Here is an 11864-nt window from a genome sequence, read left to right on the forward strand (position 1 = left end):
AGTAGCCTACAGTTGATCAGACTGAACATAGTCTAATTCCCATGTTATCACGCTTACTAAATAAATACTGGAGGAAAGTGGAGAGCGCGCCTTGAGCTTTGAGCGTTGTGCGTTGTGGGTGGCACCTGCAAATTCCGTGAATGTGATTGGTCAAGACACGCAAAGAGCATGCAGCAGAACTCAGTTGTGAAAGACAAGAGGCATCGGTCTAAAAAACAGCACCTTGCTCCTCTTTAAACAATTTGCGTCACTACATAAAAATACAATTAAAATAAAAAGTGGTACACCTGATTGAAAAGTGCTGAGGCAAATATCGCCTAGCCACACGTTTTGTGGTAGCCCTGCCTCACTGCTATTGTTTAGCCAAGGGAAGATAAAAACGTCCTTGTGTGAATATACTGGAAGATTTCAGCACAGTACATGCCTAGATGTATGATAGTCTTGGTGTGTCTATGCATGTATAAAACAAAAACCACATTCAACCTAATCTTCTACCAAACACTAGCCTCACACCAGACAAGAATATCCCCCTCTCTCTCAACCGAGCAACACACACACCCACACTTACCGTAAACCCCCTAAAACATTCCATTCTGGGCTATGTAATTCTAACCTGCACTACCCCACCTTCACTTTCACTCTGTCACTTGATCGCAGCCCTGAGCATCAAGCCCTCCGCTCTGTGTGAAGGCTCATATACGCCCTAACATTAAGAGTCAGAGGCAAAGTGGATGGCGGCACCATGGGCCTATTGTGATGGATGTCGCAGCGAGGGACAGGAACGGTGGATGGCGGCACAATGGGCCTATTGTGATGGATGTCGCAGAGAGGGACAGGAACGGTGGATGGCGGCACAATGGGCCTATTGTGATGGATGTCGCAGCGAGGGACAGGAACGGTGGATGGCGGCACCATGGGCCTATTGTGATGGATGTCGCAGCGAGGGACAGGAACGGTGGATGGCGGCACAATGGGCCTATTGTGATGGATGTCGCAGAGAGGGACAGGAACGGTGGATGGCGGCACAATGGGCCTATTGTGATGGATGTCGCAGCGAGGGACAGGAACGGTGGATGGCGGCACAATGGGCCTATTGTGATGGATGTCGCAGCGAGGGACAGGAACGGTGGATGGCGGCACAATGGGCCTATTGTGATGGATGTCGCAGCGAGGGACAGGAACGGTGGATGGCGGCACAATGGACCTATTGTGATGGATGTCGCAGCGAGGGACAGGAACGGTGGATGGCGGCACAATGGGCCTATTGTGATGGATGTCGCAGCGAGGGACAGGAACGGTGGATGGCGGCACAATGGACCTATTGTGATGGATGTCGCAGCGAGGGACAGGAACGGTGGATGGCGGCACCATGGGCCTATTGTGATGGATGTCGCAGCGAGGGACAGGAACGGTGGATGGCGGCACAATGGGCCTATTGTGATGGATGTCGCAGCGAGGGACAGGAACGGTGGATGGCGGCACAATGGACCTATTGTGATGGATGTCGCAGCGAGGGACAGGAACGGTGGATGGCGGCACAATGGGCCTATTGTGATGGATGTCGCAGAGAGGGACAGGAACGGTGAATAGTGTTCAATGTGGTTTCTGGGGTCTCACATTCGGAAGGATTACCGTTTAGTTTGGTGCAGTAGAAGGGGAAGAAACTAGGCTCTTAAAAAGAGACAAGGCAACACCGGGAAACATTCTGCACTTAGCTTAGTTCTCCTGCGGGTTGTGTGTTGTTGGGGTGTTAGTCTGTCAGTGGCTCGCAGCAACACAGCAGCAGCTCCTTTTAAAGCTTTTATTGACACTGTAGAATTTACAAGCAGAACATCCAAACACAGAAAATTACTATCAGAACATTTTGTTTCAACAACAAATAAGGGAAAGCAGTGATCTGTCCCTCATGCATGACCTCAACTGTCTGTGGGAATGACCTCATCTCACAGCCATCTCTGTCCACCCAAACACGCATGCACAAACACACGCTCAAATGGATTTAAACTACAAGTAGAAAGCAATGTGCACAAACACAGCAGCAGGAGAATGTGAACCATGTCATCAAATTAATCAGTCTCTCAGACTCTTTATAACCACAACACTGTTTTTTTGTCAATCACATAACCACGTGAACTATGACCTTACAGAGCCATTCTCTTGGTTTGATAACGAGCAACAACTGCTATTTACACAAATCAAGTGCATATAGTATATCCATTGAAAAGACAAAAAGCTCATACTATGTCATTGTACAAAAACACACTTTTATCACAGTTCAGGCTAATCCAATTCAGCTTGCTGAAAATATCCTCCATGAATTAGACGTTTGCATTGTCTCTTAAATGATTTTAAACCCTGGACCACTCATCTTATCTTAGCGTATGAAATTGCAGATCAATATGGCGGCACAAAGATTATAATAGGCCTAATACATGACAAGATCACGATTTCATACCACTGATGCTCTACTGCAGAGCATCGGGAAACAGGTTACAGGTTCCTGCTGTTTCATTTGTTTGCTTGCTTGTCTCACATGTAGAACCGTAACTACAGCACACAGAGATGCTAACAGCTGGAGCCCTCACAGTACAATTAGCTGTCTTCGAGGCAGGGCCCAGATGTGGTGTTTTAATTCAGGCTGAAACAAAAACCCTGGCCTCAGCAGTCAGTGGCGAGCAGATTGGCTAGCATGTTACTGTTGCTACACTAATGAAGTATTAAGAGCTATTAGATCCATCAGAATCAGGTTAATACTCTTACTCGTAAGCCTGTCTGCTGCTGCTAAATCACACTGGTGGCTAAAACACCAGCACAGACATACACACACACCCTCAATCGCACCCCTTACGCACACACATGCACAGTCGCACACATGCACGCACACATGCACACACACTATAAGAGGGATTTTTGGTGCCATCTCCAAGACTAAAAACAAGGAACAGCTCTGTCCTGTCCTGTCCTGTCCTGTCCTGTCTGAGAAAGGAAGGTTGAGATAAAAATAGGCGTCAACGCTCTGTTCCTCCAATAGACATGGTTCTTGACTGCGTTAATAATTGGGTGTTTCATAAGCAGAGTAAGTGACCTACATAAAGCAATATCCGCCTGGGTAAAGTACAGTAGCACTACCTTTGTGACAACCTGATCTGGTTTACCTGTCCTTGTGATTGTCTCCACCCCCTCCAGGTGTCACTTATTATCCCCGGTGTATATATCCCTGTGTTTCCTGTCTTTCTGTGCCAGTTCGTCTTGTTTGCCAAGTTGACCAGCGGTTTTCCTTGCTCCTATTTTTCCAGTCTCCTTTTGCTTCTAGTCCTCATGGTTTCGACCCTTGCCTGTCCTGACTCTGAACCCACCTGCCTGACCACTGCCTATTCTGACTACCAGCCTGCCTATCCCCTTGTACTGTTTTGGACTCAGATCTGGTTTCTGACTCCTGCATGGCCTGCCTCGAGACTGCCTATCTTCTGGTACTGTTTGGACTCTGACCTGGTTAATGAGCTCTCGCCTGTCCCCGACCTGCCTTTGCCTGCTCCCTTTGTTATAATAAATATCAGAGCGCTACCATCTGCCTCCTGTGTCTGCATTTGGGTCTCGCCTTGTGCCCTTATAACCCTGGTGGGTGTTACACTGTGACAGTGGAGAGCCGTGGTTAACCAGCAATACAGTGGAGAGGAGTGGTTAACCAGAAATACAGTGGAGAGGAGTGGTTAACCAGAAATACAGTGGAGAGGAGTGGTTAACCAGCAATACAGTGGAGAAGAGTGGTTAACCAGCAATACAGTGGAGAAGAGTGGTTAACCAGCAATACAGTGGAGAAGAGTGGTTAACCAGAAATACAGTGGAGAGGAGTGGTTAACCTGCAATACAGTGGAGAAGAGTGGTTAACCAGCAATACAGTGGAGAAGAGTGGTTAACCAGCAATACAGTGGAGAAGAGTGGTTAACCAGCAATACAGTGGAGAAGAGTGGTTAACCAGCAATACAGTGGAGAGGAGTGGTTAACCAGCAATACAGTGGAGAAGAGTGGTTAACCAGCAATACAGTGGAGAAGAGTGGTTAACCAGCAATACAGTGGAGAAGAGTGGTTAACCAGCAATATAGTGGAGAGGTGTGGTTAACCAGCAATACAGTGGAGAGGAGTGGTTAACCAGCAATACAGTGGAGAAGAGTGGTTAACCAGAAATACAGTGGAGAGGAGTGGTTAACCAGCAATACAGTGGAGAGGAGTGGTTAACCAGCAATACAGTGGAGAAGAGTGGTTAACCAGCAATACAGTGGAGAGGAGTGGTTAACCAGCAATACAGTGGAGAAGAGTGGTTAACCAGCAATACAGTGGAGAGGAGTGGTTAACCAGCAATACAGTGGAGAAGAGTGGTTAACCAGAAATACAGTGGAGAGGAGTGGTTAACCAGCAATACAGTGGAGAGGAGTGGTTAACCAGCAATACAGTGTAGAGGAGTGGTTAACCAGAAATACAGTGGAGAGGAGTGGTTAACCAGAAATACAGTGGAGAGGAGTGGTTAACCAGCAATACAGTGGAGAAGAGTGGTTAACCAGCAATACAGTGGAGAAGAGTGGTTAACCAGCAATATAGTGGAGAGGTGTGGTTAACCAGCAATATAGTGGAGAGGAGTGGTTAACCAGCAATACAGTGGAGAGGAGTGGTTAACCAGCAATACAGTGGAGAAGAGTGGTTAACCAGCAATACAATGGAGAAGAGTGGTTAACCAGCAATACAGTGGAGAGGAGTGGTTAACCAGCAATACAGTGGAGAGGAGTGGTTAACCAGCAATACAGTGGAGAAGAGTGGTTAACCAGCAATATAGTGGAGAGGTGTGGTTAACCAGCAATATAGTGGAGAGGAGTGGTTAACCAGCAATACAGTGGAGAGGAGTGGTTAACCAGCAATACAGTGGAGAAGAGTGGTTAACCAGCAATACAGTGGAGAGGAGTGGTTAACCAGCAATACAGTGAAGATGAGTGGTTAGCCAGCAATACAGTGAAGAGGAGTGGTTAGCCAGCAATACAGTGTAGAGGAGTGGTTAACCAGCAATACAGTGGTGAGGAGTGGTTAGCCATCAATACTGTGGAGAGGAGTGGTTAACCAGCAATACAGTGAAGAGGAGTGGTTAACCAGCAATACAGTGAAGAGGAGTGGTTAGCCAGCAATACTGTGGGGAGGAGTGGTTAACCAGCAATACAGTGAAGAGGAGTGGTTAACCAGCAATACTGTGGAGAGGAGTGGTTAACCAGCAATACAGTGAAGAGGAGTGGTTAACCAGCAATACTGTGGAGAGGAGTGGTTAACCAGCAATACAGTGGAGAGGAGTGGTTAACCAGCAATACAGTGTAGAGGAGTGGTTAACCAGCAATACAGTGAAGAGGAGTGGTTAACCAGCAATACTGTGGAGAGGAGTGGTTATCCAGCAATACAGTGTAGAGGAGTGGTTAACCAGCAATACAGTGAAGATGAGTGGTTAGCCAGCAATACAGTGAAGAGGAGTGGTTAGCCAGCAATACAGTGTAGAGGAGTGGTTAACCAGCAATACAGTGGTGAGGAGTGGTTAGCCATCAATACTGTGGAGAGGAGTGGTTAACCAGCAATACAGTGGAGAAGAGTGGTTAACCAGCAATACAGTGGAGAAGAGTGGTTAACCAGCAATACAGTGGAGAAGAGTGGTTAACCAGCAATACAGTGGAGAGGAGTGGTTAACCAGCAATACAGTGGAGAAGAGTGGTTAACCAGCAATACAGTGGAGAAGAGTGGTTAACCAGCAATACAGTGGAGAAGAGTGGTTAACCAGCAATACAGTGGAGAAGAGTGGTTAACCAGCAATACAGTGGAGAAGAGTGGTTAACTAGAAATACAGTGGAGAGGAGTGGTTAACCAGCAATACAGTGGAGAGGAGTGGTTAACCAGAAATACAGTGGAGAGGAGTGGTTAACCAGAAATACAGTGGAGAGGAGTGGTTAACCAGCAATACAGTGGAGAAGAGTGGTTAACCAGCAATACAGTGGAGAAGAGTGGTTAACCAGCAATATAGTGGAGAGGTGTGGTTAACCAGCAATATAGTGGAGAGGAGTGGTTAACCAGCAATACAGTGGAGAGGAGTGGTTAACCAGCAATACAGTGGAGAAGAGTGGTTAACCAGCAATACAATGGAGAAGAGTGGTTAACCAGCAATACAGTGGAGAGGAGTGGTTAACCAGCAATACAGTGGAGAGGAGTGGTTAACCAGCAATACAGTGGAGAAGAGTGGTTAACCAGCAATATAGTGGAGAGGTGTGGTTAACCAGCAATATAGTGGAGAGGAGTGGTTAACCAGCAATACAGTGGAGAGGAGTGGTTAACCAGCAATACAGTGGAGAAGAGTGGTTAACCAGCAATACAGTGGAGAAGAGTGGTTAACCAGCAATACAGTGGAGAGGAGTGGTTAACCAGCAATACAGTGAAGATGAGTGGTTAGCCAGCAATACAGTGGAGAGGATTGGTTAGCCAGCAATACAGTGTAGAGGAGTGGTTAACCAGCAATACAGTGGTGAGGAGTGGTTAGCCATCAATACTGTGGAGAGGAGTGGTTAACCAGCAATACAGTGAAGAGGAGTGGTTAACCAGCAATACAGTGAAGAGGAGTGGTTAGCCAGCAATACTGTGGGGAGGAGTGGTTAACCAGCAATACAGTGAAGAGGAGTGGTTAACCAGCAATACTGTGGAGAGGAGTGGTTAACCAGCAATACAGTGAAGAGGAGTGGTTAACCAGCAATACTGTGGAGAGGAGTGGTTAACCAGCAATACAGTGGAGAGGAGTGGTTAACCAGCAATACAGTGTAGAGGAGTGGTTAACCAGCAATACAGTGAAGAGGAGTGGTTAACCAGCAATACTGTGGAGAGGAGTGGTTAACCAGCAATACAGTGTAGAGGAGTGGTTAACCAGCAATACAGTGAAGATGAGTGGTTAGCCAGCAATACAGTGAAGAGGATTGGTTAGCCAGCAATACAGTGTAGAGGAGTGGTTAACCAGCAATACAGTGGTGAGGAGTGGTTAGCCATCAATACTGTGGAGAGGAGTGGTTAACCAGCAATACAGTGAAGAGGAGTGGTTAACCAGCAATACAGTGAAGAGGAGTGGTTAGCCAGCAATACTGTGGGGAGGAGTGGTTAACCAGCAATACAGTGAAGAGGAGTGGTTAACCAGCAATACTGTGGAGAGGAGTGGTTAACCAGCAATACAGTGAAGAGGAGTGGTTAACCAGCAATACTGTGGAGAGGAGTGGTTAACCAGCAATACAGTGGAGAGGAGTGGTTAACCAGCAATACAGTGTAGAGGAGTGGTTAACCAGCAATACAGTGAAGAGGAGTGGTTAACCAGCAATACTGTGGAGAGGAGTGGTTAACCAGCAATACAGTGTAGAGGAGTGGTTAACCAGCAATACAGTGGAGAGGAGTGGTTAACCAGCAATACAGTGGAGAGGAGTGGTTAGCCAGCAATACAGTGGAGAGGAGTGGTTAACCAGCAATACAGTGTAGAGGAGTGGTTAACCAGCAATACAGTGTAGAGGAGTGGTTAACCAGCAATACAGTGGAGAGGAGTGGTTAGCCAGCAATACAGTGGAGAGGAGTGGTTAACCAGCAATACAGTGTATAGGAGTGGTTAACCAGCAATACAGTGGAGAGGAGTGGTTAACCAGCAATACAGTGTAGAGGAGTGGTTAACCAGCAATACAGTGGAGAGGAGTGGTTAACCAGCAATACAGTGGAGAGGAGTGGTTAACCAGCAATACAGTGGAGAGGAGTGGTTAGCCAGCAATACAGTGGAGAGGAGTGGTTAACCAGCAATACAGTGTAGAGGAGTGGTTAACCAGCAATACAGTGGAGAGGAGTGGTTAACCACACTGTAAAAAAAAATAACAAATAATTGCAGGGATAAATTAATATTTAACTTTCATTGTGTAGAATAATAGAAAATGTCAGTAAATGCGAAATACATTACACTTCCTGTATTTTTACAGCCATACATCCCTTTTTCACAACAATAAGCTGTAGAAATACAATAATATACATTATAAATAAACAACTATTCTTACCATTGCTTTATGGATATTTACTTTAGTTTTACATTCTACATGCAGATAATTACAGTAAAAAAAACTATTTTTGATGTTTATAAACAGTATAAAACGATGCAAGGGAATGTACAAAGAATGCTTTCGTGTGTGATTGTACTGATATTGATCACTAAATTACAAATATTAACTGTAAAATTATGAGTATTTACAATACCTCAATGACAGGGAATGCATATTCAGACTGTCATTTAAATTATTAAGCCAGTTATTTGAGTATTTATTAATAGCAAAGTTTTTCAATGTTAATGAACAGCATGAAGCATTGAAAGAAAATGTAAAGAGAATTACATTGTCTGTGATTTTAAAGATATTGTCTGTAAAAAAAAGTAATCTTACATTAATATACTTTAAATGTTAAATTTCATTCTCTTTATTTGAGAATAATGGTCAGATGTTGCTCAAATTAAAAAGATCAATTTAAGTCTGCGTTAGTTCGTATCCTGTTCGCGTCATTTCTAGAACACTTATTTAAACTATTTACGTTAAGTATTTAAGGTTGCCTACTTTTACCAGTGTGTGATTGTGCTTACATGTTTCTATGTAATGTGGGTAGACTGCATTCTACCTCGACTCTCAGGTAGAAGACCATGCTGTATTGTCTTCTCTCTTTTTTTAACATTAATATCAGCACTTAAGCAATTTCGTCCTCACCAGAGTAGGATTCATTATGCTCCAACATTCTCTTCCATATCAGACACTTCCTCCTCTATTTCAAAGTCACCATCCTCTACATCACTCTTCGGAACTATTTAAAAAGTCAGTGAATATTTCACATTGAATGGAGTCGTTTCGGCTAGAAACCATTTGACAAGGAGTCAGGAACACTTCGGAGGCGTCATTCAAACGCTTGGCACACGCAGTGATAGGAGAGCGGATATCTAGCATACCAAGGGGAGCATTACCACTAAGCTTTGGCTTAATTGTTTAACATAACGTTTAAATATTTGACGACATTGCTAGATAATCGCTGTTGTCCCCTTTAAGTGCATTGTCATTGTAATCAAGCAAATCAGAAAGATGCACTCCAGTAGTTAATTGGAACCTAGATTAAAATCTACAAGCTACTTTTTTTGTCTTTGTTGTTACAAGTAAGTTAAATATAGAGAAATTGGGAAGATGTAAGGTCTTTCCACAGAATTGGCATGTCGTTCCTGTGGCCTCACTGTTAAAACGTTGAGGTTATGTGGATCATTAGTCATTACACGACATTAAGCAAATGGACAATATGTATGCTGCATGGTTAGTTGCAAATCTCAGTTGACATAAGATATTGCTTTTTAAAGTCATATGCGTCATCATCATAGTCTGCTGTATCACAATGTGACACGATGCAAGGGCCGTTTACATGTGAAAATCATCATTGTCAGAAACAATGCCTTGATCTGAAGGATCTGGCTCATTAAAGGTCACATGTTTCAAAAAGAGAAAAGGTCAAATGCCCATTCAGAGACTGTGGCAAAGCCTTTACATTAAAATCCTCTGTTATCTCCCACATTTCAAGGCCTCATAGGTATGCTACAGCTGCACATGTGTCCAACTATTCAGTGAGTTCTCATGATGATGCTGAAAGTCTGTTCGGTGTAGATCTTATTGATGAAGTGAAGCCAGAGGATATACTGAACCCAGTTGTTATGAAAAGTCTGTATACAAAACATCTGCATGTTTTACATTAAGTTACAGGCCAAGTATCTAATTCCCTTTTATGATACAAATTATTTTTGATTTAGTGTAATAGTCTTAATGGACTTTGTCATCAGCACACTCAACATCAACTCCTGGTTGCCCTTCAGTTTAATACTAACTTGACAGAGTCAGAAATTGAAGGTGTTGTAAAGACCTTGGAGGACACAGATCTGCATGCATCCTGTAGCTCTACTTAATCACCAGAATACATGAGAAGGCAGTATTTCCAGAGGAACTTTTCCTATGTGCATCCGAAAAGCTATAAGTTGTTTGGCAGGAAAGCCAGTAAAGGACGCTACGTGCACTTCTGCACGTGTTAAATTATGTTTGTGATGCATCTGTGTTCAAGTCTAATGCCGTATTTATGGACTCGGGTGTAACTAAAGCTTGTATTGTATCAAAATGCTTTTGATGTTGTTAACCCTCTTGGATCAGCAAGTAAGAAACCTAAGATTGTGGGGGTCTACTTTACACTGGCGAACTTTGATCCATGTTATCGCTCCAGTATTGATCATTTACAGCTCATGTTATTGTGTAATGAGAGAGACTTTAAGTATTTTGGCCACGATGAGCTTTTTTTCTACAATGCTGTCAGATCTCAGAGATTCAGAAACAGATGGGTTGGAGATATCTGGACATGCTGTGAAGGCAGCAGGCTTTTGCATTACTGGTGATAATTTGGGGTCTCCCAACACAGGAGAATGAATTGAACATTTTAGTACCTCCAACTACTGCTGTCGATACTGCCTTGCAATTAGAGGTTAGCTGTTTGATTTTGATGAACCTGCTGCTGCCAAAACAGTACAAAATTACAACGAGCCAGTGAAAGCACTACAAGATGGTAATGAGACCATATCCAAGGGGTTAAAATTGGACTCTGTATTTAATTCCCTCAAGCACTTTCAGGTCTGTCAGCCAGGCCTCCCACCATGCATTGGTCATGATTTGTTTGAGAGGATAGTGGCATATGAAGTGGCATATGACCTAGCCATTTATATAATGTACTTTGTTAAAGTAAATACATTCTTTACACACTCAGAGCTTAACCGCAGCATCAGGCAGTTTAGCTACCAAGGATCTCATGCCAATTCCACACCCTCAGAAGTTGGTGAAAAGGGAATTCAACTAGGTGGTCAGGCAACAGAAAACTGGTCTCTTTTGAGGCTCCTCCCTGTGATAATAGGCAAAAAGATTGCTGATACAGAAGATTGGGTATGGCAACTAACAATCCTACTTAAAGAACTTGTGGAATGAATCTGTGCCCCCTCCATTTCTGTGGCTCAAGTTACTTTGCTCAATGTTCTGATTCCTGAGTATACAGACAAGAAACAATCTGTTTCTTTTCACAAACTGAAACCAGAGCACCACTATCTGATCCACTATCCTGCTCTGATACTAATGTTTGGCCCACTTATAAGGCTGTGGACAATGAGGTTTGAAAGTAACAATTCACATTTCAAAAGATATGTCCGTATTTGATACCATTCAACTGTTTCCGCTCCAGCCATTACCACCAGCCCCTCCTTCCCAATGATAGTGGCATCAACCTCCTGTGATAAACACAGACTCAAGCATCAAGACCCCTCTGGCCATCATTTCCGTCAAGGAAATGGTCACATATGGTCATGAGCCATGGCCTGTCTCTCACTGTAAATGGTGAATAGCAGGATAAAACCACATTTACGTGAGCATGTATGTAAATCAAATCTGATGTGCCATTTCACCAGTAACTAGCCAGCTCCATCATATTTAAAGTGAAAATGTATCTGCCTCTTCCTCACGACTAGGCCTACAGAACATTTTAGACCACAAAGTGAAATAGCAAATATCCGCTAGTTAACGCCACTCGTTTTGCCATCAGAATAAACAGACCTGGGCTTATCAAAATATTGCACATATCACGATAACTGTATTGTTGACATATTCTCTGCGCTGAATTTACGCAATTTACGATTTGAAACAATATCGCATTGGTCATTGTTGGCCTAATTGAACGACGTTCCTGTTTACCTTTGTAGTAAAATCGTATTGTTTTCCTCAAATGCCCGAACT

This window comes from Oncorhynchus mykiss, chromosome 25 (genome assembly GCF_057628025.1).
Source record: "Oncorhynchus mykiss isolate SJ-2025 chromosome 25, ASM5762802v1, whole genome shotgun sequence".
Taxonomy (NCBI): domain Eukaryota; kingdom Metazoa; phylum Chordata; class Actinopteri; order Salmoniformes; family Salmonidae; genus Oncorhynchus; species Oncorhynchus mykiss.